Consider the following 13715-nt stretch of genomic DNA (forward strand, 5'->3'; position numbering starts at 1 on the left):
ATGATAGGACGCTCTATGATAGGATGCTCTATGATTGGACACTATGATAGGATGCTATGATTGGATGCTCTATGATAGGACGCTATGATTGGATGCTCTATGATAGGACGCTATGATTGGACGCTCTATGATAGGACGCTATGATTGGTCACTCTATGATAGGATGCTATGATTGGTCACTCTATGATAGGACTCTATGATAGGATACTATATGATACAATAACATACGATAGAAAATAATACGATGTGATAAGATACACTTTATTATCACCTTGAGGACATTATTGGACTTATTTGTTGGACATATTTAGCTACAACAAATGTTTATATCCTGTGACTGCTGCACGGTGCGTCTGGACTGTGGGCACATGTACTTAAACTGTTGAATTATGTTTTCAGTTCTCCGGGATGTTCTTCACCGCTCTTTTTTGAGACAGTGATTCTGTTGAACTCCATGTAACATTTTTGTCGTAGCACGGGAGTTAATATCACGCCTCTGTGAATAAGGCCAAAGAGAGCATGTTCTCAGGTGCTGAAACAAGACATTTAAACTTTTTGCCAATAACTCTGCGAGCAGATCCCAGATCTGACCCTTCAGGGCTTGAGCTGATTTGATCTGTTTGGGTTAAAGTTTAAAGTTGCTTCAAACATGACAAAAAGCACAGCGGCTCATCTGGGTATTTTTGCATGGTTGATAAAAAGTGGACAGAAGCACAAGTGTAGCACAGCTCATGTACAGTTATAACCTTTCATGCTTCAATTAGTAATCATGAAAAATGTTTTTCTAGCAGTATAGCGTGAAATTAACAGACAAAATGTGAGCATGAGCTGATTTAAACAAAGTTTTACATTCAAGTTACACACTGTGCTTGAAGTAAATCACATCATCCATTTTACGTCTTAGCTGAGAGCAGGGTCCGGTGTTATTCTTGAGAAGTCTGGAGGATCAACTGCTGAGGCCGAGGCTGTCTTCTTTCTTTTCTCTGTTTCTCTGAAGCCCGTGCAGAACAAAAACCTGAAACGAGAGCTTGTAGCTTGTCAAGGCGTCATCACCCAGGTGTGCCAACAAAAGCTGCAGCAGATCCAAGCAGTGACCTCTGGGAAAGGTCATGTAAGACTCCAATCTACATTCCTGTCTGACAAAACCCTGAAAAAGCTGCGTGAAAAGGCCGTCTGTCCACAATGCAGCACCCGAAAAGACTATTCAGTCAGTCAGGCTTCAAGTGAGACATTTTGGAATGTGTTGTTTCTTTAGCAGAAGGTGGAGCCGCGGGTTAAAGTTTCTAAATGATCTGTGGGCTAAAGCTAGCGTAGGTAGCTAACTGGCTTTGCTAACTGGCTTTGCATGGCGCTGGGTGCCGGAGAAAGCCCCGAGGAGGGGTTTTATTCTGGCCTGCATCTGCCTCAGAGGTGCCCACAGTCTGTCCCTCACATTTCCTCAGAGTGTGACCGTGTGCTGGGTTTGGTATCAGTGAAACGCAGACTCACATCCCTCTCTCGCCCCCAGCAGTCTCACCACATGCAGGACGGAGGAGCTAGCCAGAAGGTGTTTCAAGGGCTCGAGCCCTTTCAGCCTTTTGACAAGCATGGCTGTGCAAATGCAGAGCTGTGACCTTGGCAGCGTTTCTTACCCCGCTCTGTTTTTCAAAACCACGGGCAGGGGGGGGATGTTGTTTCTGATACCTGCTAACTGTGTGTGCTCTCACTCGCATCTTTCAGATAAAAGCTGAAAAATCTAAGATAAATACATCATCCTTCTTTGAGCAGAATGAAAGAGAACGAGGGATGAGAACGAGCTGGACCCTGAGTTTAACATCTCTGCTCTTTTCTGCAGCTCTTCCCCCTGTAGAGCGTTAATAAGGTGCTCAGGATTTAACCTCCAAGACTGTTGAAATGTTTCAACTTTTTGATATAATCTGAGTCAGAGGACGTTAGGAAACACATCCGTTTCTTCTCTTCACACAAAGGCGATGACCCTTTCAGTGAACATCTAACACAAGTATGTTCACACTGATTCTAAGTATTTACACTGCAAACACATAACGTAACAAATCCAGATTTGATCAGAAGACAAGGCGACTATCAGGCGGATAAAAGAAGCTTTGAAAGGTTTGACTCAACCAATCACTTCTCCTAATAATATTTAAGTGCGTGTTGTCAATTCAGTTATTTGATTGATCTGATCGAGTCCAAGCCTTCCTCATCTCGAATCGATATTTATGACCACAGATCAGGCCGCCTCCAACCAGAAATACCTGAAACAGCCAATGAGAGTGAAAAAGCATCTCCAACCAGATGTTGCATCCTTTGACAGCTCACAAACATGGCAGCACAGAAAACACAGCTGAGCCCCGAGCCGAGCGGAATATCCAAGAAGAAGAAGAAGAGCAGCGTGTGTAACTATGGCAACAAAACCAGTGTCTTCATAACGTCTGATGAAGAAACCACACAGCAAGCTGACCACGTCAGTCGTCCGCCATGTTTGTTTTCTGAGATTCTGTGAGATCTCGAGTCAGTGAAATAATTACGACAAACAGCAGGTGTGTCCGACCGGTCGAGTGTGTGCGTTCAGAGGATAAAGATGTGTTGAAACGGTCCTTACGTCTGTGGTCTCCCACTTTTTTAAATAGGTTAAGTTTGAAAATCATGTCGCGTGAAGCCAGTCTAAAGTAAGTTCAGTCTGTTGGAAATGAGTAGATTCTTTTTTTCCCGTTCCCCTTCAGTAGACGGCAGACATTTAGCACATCCTGTGCAGGGCAGAGCGATGTTAGAGTTAACATATCTCCCAGTCGGTACATGCTGAGACAGAGCCTGTATGTAATCTAGACATGACATCTGTTCATCTGACTCGCTCCATGCAGAGGAGAGAGACAGATTGTTAAAGCTTTAGGTATGAACACATTTCTCTGCTCAGATGTCTGCAGACGGTGTGTGCTACCTGTGCCATCAAATATTTAGAAGTAAAAGAGCGTTTTACAAATTTATCTTTCTCTCTCTCTGTTTCAGATTTCTGGTAATGAATGGTTCATTTCACCACTCATAGAAACAACTTCACTTTGCATATCGACTTTCAAATTCCATTTTTGCATCACCGTGCTTTCGAGTGATTTCTTTCCCCCCCGCTCGGTCAATAGCAATTGATCAGAACATACCTGTGCTTTCCTACACTGGCCGGACACTTCAAACGGCAGCGCCCCGGCTGGAAAAAGCTAAGGTGTTACTCTTTATTCCCCGAGCATCAAACACATCCTCGATCAAACGTCAAACTCTTCAAACAAGGTGTCATCTGCAGCTGTCCACTCGGGTTTGATGTGAGGAGGTGTAATGATACAAAGGATGAGCTGGAGCTCGACAAGATTGAACCCGATCGCACGACACCGCCTCTGATATCTGAGTACGATATCTGCTGGGAAACCAAATGAAAGCTGACAGCGTACACAGCCCGGCTCCGTCCGTCCGTCCGTCCGTCCGCTCAGGTCTTATTTGTGTGTCTGTTCCAAACGGAAGAGTTAGGAATCAGTACTGCACACTGTTGTTTTAGCATTCACAGATGTAGACGCTGCAACACCTGCAGGCCGGAGTGAAGGAAACCACTAATGCAGCTCCAGCTTGGTCACAAATCAAAACCAACCCTCCGATGGCCGACCTGTTTACACAGGAAATCAATCCATTTCAACTATGTACAATTTGCTACCCCACTTTACTTGTGGGTTGCTGCTTTTTTTTTTTTTTTTTTTCAAGGCAGAAGCGGACACAGGCGTCTCTGGTTTCTCTGCGGGGCCCGGCACAGGAAGCCAGCATCCTCACGCAGGTCCGAGAGGCACAAAACTCAGCTCAAGTCCAATTTGCTGCCGGTCTCCCCGAGGAGAGGAGCGGTGTTGATTTTGGCGCTCGCTTCCAGTTTCTACCAACAAATCCTGCCTTTTTTTTCCAGACATGTTGGCTCAGGATCTCAGTGGAGAGCCAGGGAAGAAGAAGAAGAAGAAAGAGTGAGGGGGGGGGGGGGGAACAGCCCCGGGGCTGGAGGAAGATATTGTATGCATGTGCACTCAAGCACAAGGTTTGTGGCCAGCTGCTTAAGGATTTTTCTGGGGAGTCAAGATTATCCACACAGTCAATAGAGCGAGAGGAGGAGAGAGAGAGAGAGAGAAAGGGAGAGTCGTGTCTGCTGCCAGTGCAGCTCAATTCTACCGGGGGAACAGAGAGACACTGTCAGCGCCTTCGTTTTGATTCCTCTTTTTTTTTTTTTTCTTTCTCAGCCTTCGTCGTAAGAGAGCAGCTCCACGTTCCTCAACATGCACACAAGCATCCACACCGCAGATCTGAAACTTCACTAAACTTCTGTGAGTTTATTTAAATGTTGAATTTTACATTTGTCCTCCAACGTGACACTGAGGCCTCCACGTCTGCAAATCCTGGAATTAAATTAATCATATTTGAGACTTGAGGGAAAGTGTGAAGCACATCCTGGACTTTCTCGTCGTCTGTCTTTTCTACGCGACTTCCATGGTTGGCATTTTCTAATGTGTTTGTAGAAAAGCTTTTACAAGGAGGCAGTTTCTTTTTACATGTTTTTAAACCCTTGTAAAACACACTTCACTTTTATCCAAAATAAAATGTGTTTTTGAAGGTGTATTTAAACCCCCGATGGAAAAATATTACAAGCTGCAGCTTTATTTTGCAGGTTTGTTTTGATTTCTAATGTTTCTGATTGGTTGATCATATATTTTTAAAGTGGATAAACACATTATGTACAGGTTTTGATTGCGTCAGAAGTAAATTATTTATTCTCCAACACAACACCAACACACTCGTCTTCGGTCGCTGGTTTTCTGTGGATTTTAAGATTTTATTTTGGAGGCGGATCTTTCCCACATCCTGACTCTCCCCTGCTGTCTCTGCGAGGGCTTCAAAGAGCAGGTACGCTCAGCACCCCGGGGCCCACTGACTGAACGCTCACAAGGACTGAGTGCCTAAATCTTACAAAGAATACAACTGAGAATATAAATAACATTCAGATTACATTCTGCTCAGAAATACATTTGTTATCAAGGATTTCACAGGAAACGTTTCGAGTCACGGGGGGAAGAAGAAAGAGAGGGGTTTCTTTTATTAAATGCTGTCGGAGATGAAAATCAGACGGACTGATGTGTCGTCTTCTCTTTCACCCTCGTTACAAGCTGGCCACGTTACAACATGAGCGAGGACATCCGCCCTCCTTTATTTGAATGCTTTTCATCTCTAAAGACTCAGTGTGACCACTTCATCAATTCTGCGAATCTCGGTGTAGAAAACCTGTGAGATTTGTCGTCCGCTGGGAGGCTTCCAGATGTTAGTGCACCAAGCGATTAGCATGGCCCTGACATTAAGAGGAGGGGGAGTCTGGGATTCAAACATATTAATAAACCGCTCTCCCCGCAGGCCTGCAGCCGCCCAGCTGCTGCTGCTGCTGCTGCTGCTGTGCAATCGGCTCTTCACACGGCTGTAAAAATCGGTTCCTTCTGCCTCTTTGCAATCTCAGCGACTGTCTCTGCACATCATCAACTCATATCAAAATCCTTCTCCAGCTAGACGGACCCCCACAGTGCCACCGGCCACACACTCGAGTGAGGGCATGGTGACACCACAGATGAAAAAAAAATAGAAAAGCTCCCAAGCCTTTGGCAAAATAGTGGAAGAATATATTAACTGTTTATCTAATGAGGGAGGAAAAGGGCAGAGAGGATTTCTGCAGTGCTCTCAAGAGCGCTCATGTTGAATAAATAACACTTCTCAGATACTCCCCTTAGAAACGTCTGCATAATTATTTCTAAAATTTGTTTGCAGAGGTATCATTTACCCCTGTTTCCCCGCTGCAGCTGCACGAAATGAATTTGTCATCAGGTTTAAAGCTTTTTTGGCAGGCTATCCCGGAGCCAGCCGAGGTCCTTGAAGTAGGAACGGCTTTCCTGCTGCTGGGCTCCTCTGCATCCCAGCAGGTCCGAGGATTAAATTTACGCCTGTCGTCAAAGCCTCTGACAGGCCTTAAAGGGAGAGCGCCGCTGCTCCGGCTCCCCCAGATATCACTCCCAGAGGACGGGGAGACGAGGCCCTTCCCTTGGGGGGGGGGGGGGGCAGCAGAGAAAGTGGTGCCCCGGTGAGCTGGCATAATAAGACTCCAGGCTTAGACTCCACACATGCCACTACACACTACGTCTCTCTCCATCTTGCCTTTTCTTTCTCCCCACAGCCATGTCTTCAGCGCATGTCGCCTCCCTCCTGCTGATCCTGCCTGCTCCCATCAGTCTCCCTGAATCTGCCTGCACCTCTCATCCAGAGAAACACAGGTTTCCTCCAAATCCAGGATCCGGGCTCAGACCTGCACTTTTGATCTCAGATTGGTTTCTTATGCATGGCACAATGTTTCGACTCAGCACGCCATGCAAGGGCTTCATAAGGAGAAACTGTAGGAGACATGTGATGAGACACTTAAAGGGCGCACAGGGGATTAAAGTCTTTTACACCAGATGCACTTTTAATCTTTTACAGTGAATTTGAAGTCAGTAACACGGGTTGTGTTATTTTATTTGAAGAAGTAGGCTCAATAAAATCATCTAAAAAACAATCTGTGTAACTGTAACAGATTATTATTCTGTTAAATGGGATTTCATTTGGTGAAGAGAAATTCAAAGGTTAGGACTTTTGACTCAACTTGGGACTTGCCCGTCATTACTTGGGTCTTGATTCAGGACTTGAGACTTGCAAACCAATGACTCAATCAATCTAAAAACAGATCTAGAGGCAGCGCTGCGACGGGCCTTAAAGATGCGTTTAAGTAACCGTGGAAGTCGGATGTCGGATTAGAGTCGATCAAGTCAAAAGCAACATTAACCTTTGGTTGAGTTAGCTAATACAAGACGATATCAACTACCTACGAGATAGTTTGTGCCCAAAAAGCCACATGACAACGTGAAACTCTACACTACACAAAAAAAGACTAAGCTGTTAATAAAGACTCAAATGTGCTGCACGAAGCAGCCATCTTTGATCGTGAGCTCATGCAGGGTCCTCTACGGTTCTGAGTCCACTTCAGGGGGCGTTTTGGGGGGAACACCACAAAACATGCAAATGCATGAACAACTCTGAGGATTAATAAAAACAAAACTGATGTTGAGGTGAAAAAATTCAGTTTAGTTTCTGACCCCGGCTGTAAAGATGTTTGTTTCTGCTGTCACAGTCAACGTTTTCAAACTGGAGATCATGGTGATTTTTGGAGTCAGCCTCATGTGGACAACTTAAGGAACTGCAGGGTTTTTTTAAGCGGGAGTTTGCAGCCGTTCGAAGGTGCCCAAACTGCATGTTTTTACAAACACAGAGGATATTTGATCTCGCTCTGAACTTCACAGCGTTGCTTCACTGCGTTGCAAGTTGGATTAGAATAACGTAACACCTGGGTCAAGTTGATCAAGTCAAAAGCAACATGGAGAACCTTTGTTGAGTTAGCTAATACAAGACGATCACAACTACCTACGAGATAGTTTGTGCCCAAAAAGCCACGAAAATATTAAACTACACAAAATTTTGAGGATTTTTGGAGTCAGCCTCATGTGGACAACTTGAGGATCTGCAGGTTTTTTAAGCAGGATTTTATTAGATGGTGCCCAAACTGCATGTTTTTACAAACACAGAGGATATTTGATAACTTCACAGCGCTTTCAAATTCTGCTTAAATGCAACAAATAACTGCCTGTAGTTTCATGTATGGATCAACATCTCGCTTAAGCAAAGCTGACATCTCTGCTGAAATAAAAGTTCAAACTCTCACCTCTGTTTTATGACTCTCTCTCTCGAGCTCTTACATCGTCTCAGCGAGCCCTCAGACACCTCTCAGCTGAGCTGCTGATTCTCCTGATCTCCTCCTCTGGCTCTGCTGTTTTTTATTATAACAACAGTCTCCATGAGCTGTTCGGAGATCGCTCATCTCGCACTGCGTCGCGCTCAGGAAACAAACCTTGGGAAAATGTTTGTGGGAGGGTTAATGAATTTAGATCAGTGTTTGCAGCAAACACAGCCTTGTATATCCGTCGCAGCGGCCTTGAAGTCGGCGGGCTCGAGGTTAGAGTTGAGTCGTCTCCGAGACAATGCAGCTGATTAGGAAGGCAAACACCAGAGACTGTGGAGCAGTGTCTCGCAGCCAGAGACCCGCTAAATACTACGCCAAGGTCCACAACAACAAAGCCAAGACCCATGGGTACAACAGAGAGAGGCAGATAAAGCCTTGAAGGCAGATTGAAACCCATATGGTTTACTTAGCAAATGAGTAGAAAAGACTCAGTGTTCGAGCTGCGCATGGAAAGCCAGGTTACACTTTAAAACTTAAAAAAACAAATTGTATATCACTAAAGACGGCGATGATGCACCATGTGTAAATACTTCGACATGAGCACTGAAGACAGACAACAGTTGTGACGTACTTAGAGTCTGATGCACTCTGAGAACAGATGATTAAAGATGCAGCTCTATTTAAATCTGCAGGAGTTTTTTGTTCACTGGTTGAGCGGAGCTGACCTGAGTGACAGCTGCAGCCTGTAAGACCCGCCTCCGCTTCAGCTCTCAGCCTGGTGGTCGATCGACTGAAAGTTATGCTGAGGCAGGATTTCCAGCACGGAGGCCGTCATGAACAGGCTTCAGTTACCATTTTAGTAAACGTAAGGGGGATGCAACATTAAATTCACAAGAATAAAGTCGTTGTTTCTAAGGTCTCTACATATCTGATCGGTTGAGCTTCATCAGCATCATGTTGTCAGGAGAATCAGGAACCTGAAAAGATCCTGCAAGAAACTGAAGAGAGAGACAAGCTGACTGTCTCTACTATGGTCACAAAAAATGGATTTGAGATCTACATTGTTTTGCAATAAAAAATGGCCGCTCTTCTGCTACAACCTTTCAAAATAATGATTTAAACCACAGACTGATTTAAATTAAATACTAAATTTGATACTGCAAAATAATGATGTTTCTGAAAATGAAAGACTGTCATCCAAAGATTTAAGAAAAAATGCACTTTAAAATGTACTTTTAGTTCCTCAAAAATAAATATGTGAAAGACCACTGACACGTTATTTTAAATGTACCGCACAAGTTAAATTTCATTTAACCAGTTTTTATTCTTGGAAGATACTTTAATAGAATAACTTGGCAAAGCACAGTTAAAATGTGTGGAACCCTTCAGAAGAGTGAAAAATGAAAACGGTTTCTCCGAAGGCTCGCCCAGGCTGGGACTAACTCCTGAGTTCATTTTCACACACTCGCAGACGTACGGGGGATATTGATGCAAGATTTGAGCAAGATAGTGAGTAACGTGTGGATACTGTGAGCTCAGCCACTTATTGGAAACACATTGCATTGCTTGCATTTCTCAGCTGGGAGCCCCGACGCAGATACCGTGTCCTCGCTGAGGGGAAGCTTTTTAAAAAAAAATATGTATCAGGTTATAAAGACGACCGAAGGTGATGAATCCAAACTGCAAACATGACTGTTTAAGACCAACAACAGCAACATTTTCTTTCCCTCTCAGATTCCTCTTTGTAACTCTGAGAGCCTCACTTGTCATGCACAGGCTGAGAGCAGATTCAGTGCACATTTAAACCCGGATAAATAGCATTTCCTGAGGAGCGGGCCAGCTCTTATTGGAGATGCAAGTTTGAGCAGGGATGGCAATTTGTGCCCATCATGCAACACTAATTTATAATGACACCCCTGGAAACGCTGCCTCTCGTTTCATTTGCAATGCTAACTCGCCTGCAGACCACGCTAACATGGCTCAACAGTCGGATACGGAGGGGGCTAATTGCGCAGAGGTGGCCGGTAGCAACATGAGAGCCTATAATTGGAGGACACGCTCAGTGTGTGTGAAGCGCCATTTGCATATCACTTCCTCTGTCTCTGTGAGGTGAAGGAACATTATTAGCTGGAACACTCGCAGCGTCCACGGTCGGCTCTCCCTGCATTTATTTATCTTTGCCTCACATTTTCTGTGTCAGTCTGTCCGTCCAGATAAATCCGTCAAACTCTTCTCTCTATGTTTCTGTCTTTGGACAAACCGAGTCTGAAGATGATGTTTCTGATTAAGAGCTGCTTTGCATACATTTTATCTGCTGATACAAGGTTTGATACCCAGGAGTTTGTGAAGAAAAACAAAACTTTAAAAACCAACTGCGCCCTCAAAAATCATCGTGAATTCACTCCACGTTTTGTACCCATGCTTGTGCATGAGCAGCCAACGTGCCAAGGCCCTCCTCTTCCAAGCACGCCAGGGCCAAGGACGTGGACAGAAACGTGCACCCACACTAGTCAAACAAACTGGACTTTGGGGTCATACGTGCATGGGCATAGTGCGGGTGCGCTCTATAGGCCGTTGTTTGTACAGCAACTAACAGCACATATACAAGGCTTGATAATGATACCGCCTACCTTTGTGTATATGCAAAGTAAACAGCCAAATGCACAGCACCTGCTATTACAGTGTGTGGCTATCTCTGTTAACTGTACAGCAGAGTGATGATAAAATAAAATGAAGGTTATATGAGTGTTTAATTTTTGCAGATGTATTATAACGTGTTTCTGAGTATTAAACATGTCATAAGTGATTCAACATGATGTTTTTAGTGTGTGACCAAAAGCACATTAAGCAGCATGACTTGAGCACTAACTTTGTGCTCTCGTGTTGGAGCACTCCCCTCTCCCCTCGGACCTTACGGGCCTTGTTCGAGGAGACAATGTGCCGAGGAGGAGCGGAGTCGTCCAGGCCTCCTCCCTGCAGAACAATGAGCCTGTTGTGAGCTCCTCAGTGAGGAGAAGTCCTGGGAGACCGAGGAGGCAGCTGTGGAGGGATCCTGGGACAAGGGCGAGGACTCGGGAAGGAGGAACGGAGGGAGGGGGGAGGTTAGGGTGTCTAGAGGGCCTGTGTGTTGTGGGAACCCCTGATCACCCGCTCCACCCCCCCCCCCCCCCACCCTCCTCCCCCAAATCTTTTCTGACTCCAGAAAAGGCCAATGCGACAGAAGTGCCATTTGCAATGCAGATCATGTCCAGGAGGGAGGAAAAAAGAAGCCAGGAATCAATGGTCCTGTATCAATCTGCTGACTGCTAATGTCCTCCACATTCTGATTCTTGACCCCTTCCCAGACAAACCTCCATTGTCCCCCGAGGGCCCCACCTTTTTCCCTCCAAAGATGCCACATTAGGCGAGGAAAACCCACAACTCCTTCTCCTTTGAAGACAGACGCAGTAACTGTCATTTAGAAATGTGTTTAGCAGGTTTGAGGCCGCGGTATAAAGGGCTGAAAGGAGAAAAGAGTGAGAAAGAGGGTGGGTGCCAAAGCGGGGGGACCAGTCAGTGTTTGGCCAACGCAACATTTAACCCTTGTGGTCATTGTCATAATATCCCAATTTGTGTCACAAATCTGGTTAAAGCGACACGCTAAATCAGCGAGAGAAAGGGGAGAGTGTCAGGTGACACATCTCAGCCACAAAAGGAGAACGTTTGAAATCCCTCATCGCACCTGAGCAGACAAACCGGCTCGTTATTTTTACATGAAGCTTCTGATGGACGAACATCAGCCTGATAATTAAACACGCCAATTAGCAAAATCAGAACATACACTCTGTCTTTAATCTCCGGCGAGTGATAACATCACAAAGACGTTTCACTTTTTTGAGAGATGAACCTCAGAAATGTTCATCCGAGTGTTCCAGATCATTCCCCGGGTAGGACGCAATTTGCAAAGTCAATCGCAAATCACTCGAGCGTGATGAGCACAAAAAGTAACATTACTCCTTATTGCTTCACAGCACGAGAGGATCAAATTATTTCATCCTGTTGGATGTGACGCAGTATTGCTTTGACTCCTCGACAGACAGATAATCAGTCCTGTAAGGATGAAAGTGCTCCTCACATTAGTAATCAGTCTCACAGTTTCAGGTGTTTTCTCTCGATGCATCACTGCACTATGGTCACTTTATTCTTTCACTATTCATCCTTCTGCACAGCGTTCATATATATATATATATTTATTTTTTTTACAGTACGTCTATGTTTAAATATATTTAGTCTCTTTATTCTGTCTGTCTTTATTCTTTTGTTGTTCATGTGCTGCTCTGTGTGCCTTTGAATTGGGGGAAATAAAGTTTTTTTAATTGTTTTACTTGTAAAAATCTCTTTATATATATTTATTTCCAGATCCTGCACAATTGTTGCTTCCATCTGTTCACTACTGTTTATATTTCTGTTTACATCTTTAGCCTGATCATGGTCCACTTATAGCTCCACTCTTCTTTGATATATTTAACTTTATATTTTTTTATTTCACATTTTGTATTTAAATTTATTATTTTTTTGATCCACACTTTATTTCTTTTGTCTAATTTTAGAATAGCTTCACTATCGTGTATTTGCTGCTCTGTGTGCCTTTGAATTGGGACAAATAAAGTTTTTTTAATTAAATTGAAGGAGCTACCTACTTTTAAACACGGACTCTGTTTCTGTAAAGCTTCACGTGCTTGAACGTCATAAGGAGCATCACAATGAAACATGAAGAGAGAATATCTGAATGCTTGGTGACGATTTACTTCTCACACTATGGAGCCTTTGATCCGTCTAAAGTCATGTGACCGTACGTCCTGATTTGACCGGGACCGTCCAATATCTATAAACACGTCTCTGGTTTTTACCATGTAAAACGGCAAAACCCTCCAGCATGCCGGCAACACTGATTTGTCTGTATACGTCAGTCAATGTTGTATCCAAGGCTGAAAAACAACAGGTCAAAGGTCAACATGATTTGTCTGTACATGTGCCACATGTGCTAGCTAGTCTTGCTGATCGTGCTAACATGAGCTGCTGCGTAACGACAGGCAGGCGAGTCATCGTGCCGAAAAGGAAGTCAGCGTTTTTTTCCAAAAAGCTCCGGAGAGTTACATCTTCGATACGATTGGACTGCGTTTAGAACACACTGTGGAAATGTGCACATACAAAGTTGTACATGCAATACAATTAGCAAAACCTGCAACTCTATTGGAAACCGTGGCAGTTATTTTTAACCCTTCGTGCTTTGGATTGGAGGGGCTTCAGAGCTCAGAGGGGGGAGAGGTGGGGGACAGAATACCAGCGGGGGTGTTAGTTGGCCGGGATGATATTTTGCAGCTCGTGCAGGACCGCTGACCTCAGATTACTCATCATGCAGCAAGATGGAGAGCCATCATGCTGCTCTTTGGCTGCTTCGGGACTGACTGAAGACTTGAAGTCATGACATCGCCCTGAGCTAATGATGGTCACATGTGGATCACTGCGTTAACGGAAAAGCTTTACAGCACAAAGACTTGCTTATAGTCCCTCAAATGTTTGGACCAAAATAAGAGCGTGAAGTCGTATCAGGCTTCTCTCATCATGAGGGCTTTTTCATCGACTTTTGCATATCTTTTTTATTTTCTTTTTTACCCCGTACAGCACATGCACGATATCCGTCCAGGCTGCTCCTGCATTAAAAATGCTATACAGTGCATTAGCTAGCAGTGAACGGTGTGATTTGGAAGCCAATCTGTCAGCTCTGCCTGTCCACGAGGAGCCTGTTCAGTCCTGTTGCCTGCTGTTTATTTATGAGCAGGTCCGGGCCCAGCGTGGTTAATCATTCATGAAACTTCGACAGGCCGCAGAAGAAGAAGTCAACACCATGCTG

The 13715-nt window shown here is 44.5% G+C and overlaps 1 long non-coding RNA gene across 2 annotated transcripts in view; it reads right to left on the reverse strand.

The window, feature by feature from the left end:
- Positions 1-634: 634 nt before the first annotated feature.
- Positions 635-13715, reverse strand: part of LOC306835285 — an 83322-nt gene continuing 70241 nt past the window's right edge. For both annotated transcript variants that reach the window (XR_013780607.1, XR_013780608.1), the window contains one exon: positions 635-1015. This is a non-coding gene — a long non-coding RNA (uncharacterized lncRNA). The remainder of the gene's footprint in view (positions 1016-13715) is intronic.

The sequence above is a fragment of the Symphodus melops genome, assembly GCF_947650265.1.
Source record: "Symphodus melops genome assembly, chromosome: 14".
Lineage (NCBI taxonomy): Eukaryota > Metazoa > Chordata > Actinopteri > Labriformes > Labridae > Symphodus > Symphodus melops.